A 4,677-nucleotide genomic window follows, 5' to 3' on the forward strand; every position below is an offset into this window, starting at 1 on the left:
GGATAGTGTGGACAGTTTAGCAATATTGGTTCTTCCAATCCATGAACATGGAATGTCTTTCCATTTCTTTGTATCAACTTCAATTTCTTTCATCAACATTATGGAGTACAGATCTTTCACCTCCTTGGCCAAGTTTATTCCTAGATATTTTATCATTTTTGGTGTAACTGTAAATGGGATTTTTTTCTTAATTTCTCTTCCTGATAGTTCATTGTTAGCATATAGAAATGCAACATATTTCTATTAATTTTGTATCCAGAAACTTTATTAAATTCTTTTATCAGTTTTATCAATTCTAGTAGTTTCTTGGTGGAGTCTTCAGGGTTTTCTATATATAGTGTCATGTCATCTGCAAAAGTGAAAGTTTTACTTCTTCCTTAACAGTGGTTCATCTTTGGAGCACCTACGTGACTCAGTCGTTGAGCGTCTGCCTTCAGCTCAGGTCATGATCCCAGGGTCCTGGAATCAAGCTCCACATCAGGCTCCATGCTTGGCGGGAAGCCCGCTTCTCCCTCTCCCACTCTCCCTGCTTGTGTTCCCTCTCTCACTGTGTCTCTCTCTGACAAATAAATAAATAAAATCTTTATTTAAAAAATGGTTCGGGGCGCCTGGGCAGCTCAGTGGGTTAAAGCCTCTGCCTTTGGCTCAGGTCATGATCTCAGGGTCCTGGGATCAAACCCCACATTGGGCTCTCTGCTCAGTGGGGAGCCTGCTTCCCCCTCTCTCTCTGCTTGCCTCTCTGCCTACTTGTGATTTCTCTCTCTCTCTCACTCTCTGTCAAACAAATAAACAAATAAAATTTAAAAATGGTTCATCTTTAAAATGTGGCCAAGAACAAATGCAGTGGGACCTCCCCCATCACTCTGTAAGACCTCCTACACTCAAACAAGGCCCTTCAATTTTGGGTCAGAATTTGCCAAGAAAATATATCACTCTGGTTACAGAGTGAAAGCTTTCAGAGAAAGTCTATATTACCAACTAATAGATATTGCCTAAGAACACACAGTGAAAAACAATAACATATCAGAGATGAACCTATTTCAAAAAGTAGTTCCTCTCAAGGTGCCTGGGCGGCTCAGTCAGCTGGATGTCCAACTCTTGATTTCAGCTGAGCTGATTTCCCAGGTCAGGGTCCTGGGATCCAGCCTAGCACTAGGCTCTATCCTCTGCAGGGAGTCGGCTTGAAGATTTATCTCCCTCTCCCTCTGTCCCCACCCACCACCTCATGCGGGCTTGCTCTCTCTTTCTCTTTAAAAGGTAAATAAATCTTTTTTTTTTTTTAAACTAGTTCCTGATATTCCAAATGAGCCCCCCCCCCAAAAAAAAAAAAAAAAAAACCCACAGGATATAAAACCTTTTATATACAGACTTAAGTATGTGGGGTAAAACATTTGTAACCCTGAATCACAAGTTTACAAGTAAGCCACTCAGTTTGCAACCCTCCCCAACAACAAAGTCCCCTGTCACAACCAACCTCATTTACCATGTCAAACAATTTCCTAACATTTTTATTGTGCTCTTTCTTTCTACATAACAGGCCCAAGTAGAAGATGTGTTTTAAAGTTGGGTGGCCTTGAAACACCTGGGTGACACAGTCTTTAAGTGTCTGCCTTTGGCCCAGGTCATGATCCCAAGCCAGGGTCCTGAGGTTAAGTTCTGTATCAGCAAGAAGCCTGCTTCTCCCTCTGCCTGACACTCCCCCTGCTTATGCTTACTCTCTCTGACAAATAAATAAATAAAATATTTTTTAAAAGCGGGGATGGCCTTCATTTTCAAAGGATATACTTTTAAGTTACAAAAAATATGCTTTATTTTACTATATGCAACAACCAACATTATAATGGTACATCACTGTACTACAAAAGGAGTGGAAAGTTACAGAAACAAACATATTTGTGTAAGGCTTCTGAGATTAATTGTTTTTAATTTTTCTTCCAGGCTGTCATGTCATCTTTCCAAGAATAAATATATTCAGATGTCCTCCTTTCCTTGACTTACTCTGAATTAGAAAATTGAACTGCTCTAGCCGTGGATTAACTGTACCGATTTGCTGATACCATAACTTAAGTCCAAGTATTATCTGGCCATCTCTGCTGCTCACTCAGGTTCTCTTTTATAACTTGTCGGCTACTAAGGAGTTGCTCTGATTATGTTATCTAAAGACCCCTCCAGAGCACTTAATTTCTTTTGTAAAGATTGTATTTATTTATTTCAGAGACAGAAAATGAGAGAGAGAGAGCATGGGGGGGGGGGGGGGGTCAAAGAGAGAACCAGACTCTCCACTGAGCTGGGAGCCCGATGCAGGACTCTATCCCGGAACTCCAGGATCATAACCTGAGCCGAAGGCAGTCGCCCAACCAGCTGAGCCACCCAGGCATCCTTCAAATCACTTTAAAATCAAAATGCTTTGCAAGTTTTTAAGCAAAAGTTTCTGAAGGTTTTATAATATCTCCTCCCCTTTCGTGGGATAATTGCACTGGAAGTCAGGGACATGGCGATGATGGTCCTGTGGGGCTGCGGAAGGAGTCTCTGCTTGACCATCACATCTGAGAGTCCACAATGACTCAAATTTTTGTTTTAAAGCACATTCTACCTTATGTTCAGGAAAACACGAACTTTTGCAATCCCCAGAGCTTCCTCCTTCTAACATTGAACAAGTTTGGGCTGCAGGCCAAATGTATAAGCCTAAATCCTACAATCTCACATAAAAATTTCTATTTGCTCTTTTAAAGATGAAAATCTTGGGGTCCCTGAGTGGCTCGGTGGGTTAAGCTGCTGCTGCCTTCCGCTCAGGTCATGATCTCAGGGTCCTGGGATCGAGCCCCACATTGGGCTCTCTGCTCAGCGGGGAGCCTGCTTCCCCCTCTCACTCTGCCTGATCTCTCTGTGTCAAATAAATAAATAAAATGGAAATGCATCCCTTTAAAAAAAAACAAAAAAATCTTTCCAACAGAGAACAACTGAATAGGAGCTGATTGCGCAGTCGGTATCTGTATCTAGAACTAGCAAATAATAAAACGACTATGGTTAGTATATAAACAGATAGACAGATAGACAGATATAGATATTAGGCAATAAATAAAATATAAATATGAAAATAAATATAAAGATATTAAATATACATTTAAAGATATTAGGCAATCATACCTGTTATAGGTTAAATTGTGTCCCTCCAAAAAGGTATGCTGAAGTCCTAATCCTGCAACGCCTGTGAATAGGACCTAATTCGGAAATGGGGTGTTTACAGATGTAATCAAATTAAGATGAGGTCATTAAGGGGAGGCCCGATCCAAGACGACCGGTGTCCTTATGAAAGGAAAATGCCATGTGAAGACAGAGACACGGAGGGAAATGCCGCATGGTGACAGAAGCAGGAACTGACAGAGGTCGGTAGTTGCAAGCTGAGGCCTGCCAGAAGCCAGGGAGAGGCAAGCAGAGACTCCCCCACAGATTTCAGAGGGAGAGCGGCCCTGCCAACACCTTGATTGTAGACTTGCAACCTCCGAAACTGAGACACGGTAAGTTTCTGTGATTTGGGGTCACCAGGTTGTGGTACTTTATTATGCTGGCCGTGAGACTCTAACACAGTGTCTCTGCTTCTTACTGCTAATTTTCACATCAATGTGAGATTCTTGGTGAACTTTTCCTGAAAAGCACCCTCTTAGTTCAACCACCATAATTGCTCGGTACGGAACCAGGCTCATCCACGCATGTGATGCGTTTCGTATCTTAGATGCAAAAAGTCCCGCTTGCTAGGGTTGCCTGAAAAATGCAGGAAGCCTCATTAAATTTCAATTTCCGATAGATGATGAATGATTTTTTTTAGTTACATCTTATGCTTTACCTGGGACACACTTACTATAAAACCATTCATTGTTTACGTGAAACCCAAATTGACCTGGGTGTCCTGTATCTTTATTTGTTACACCTGGCAGCCCTGGGGCGCCTGGGTGGCTCAGTGGGTTAAAGCCTCTGCCTTCGGCTCAGGGTCCTGGGATTGAGCCCCACATCAGGCTCTCTGCTCAGGGAGCCTGCTTCCCTTCCTCTCTCTCTCTGCCTGCCTCTCTGCCTACTTCTGATCTCCATCTGTCAAATAAATAAATAAAATCTTTAAAAAAAAAAAAAACTGGCTGCCCTGCATCCTACCTCATAGATGCAAGGCCTGCTTCTGGAATATTCTGTTATTTGCTGTTTGTTTCTAGTCCTTGAACCAACAAAACAACTACCAGATACTGCATACCATGCAGGCTGTTCTTCCACTTTGGTTTCCAAAAGCTCCAGCTTAATTTGCAGACACTGTTAACAATTATGGACAGATGATGACCACTGCGGTGAGTTTGCTTTGGGTAAGCACCATGACATCCATACAGCTTTTATAAAATGCTACACAATCAATAAAAAGAAATTAGAACCATCAATACTATGTGTAAAGATGTCATCAGCTTTCTGGGCATTTCAAATTCTTCTTTTCCATGTGGTGAGCAACATAAGCATATAAGAAGAACACAAAAGGGTTTTTTTTTTCTTTTTACCAACACTAAATTAATTATTTTTTTCCAAAAATGTAATATATCCCTTTATGGATAATGCTGTTATTAGGAGACTTTGTAATCTACTGCTTCAATCTTATTTCTTATTCTCCCTGGACCTCTGCTCCTTCATCTGTAAAATGAAGGA

Source organism: Mustela nigripes, chromosome 1 (assembly GCF_022355385.1).
Source record: "Mustela nigripes isolate SB6536 chromosome 1, MUSNIG.SB6536, whole genome shotgun sequence".
Taxonomy (NCBI): Eukaryota; Metazoa; Chordata; class Mammalia; order Carnivora; family Mustelidae; genus Mustela; species Mustela nigripes.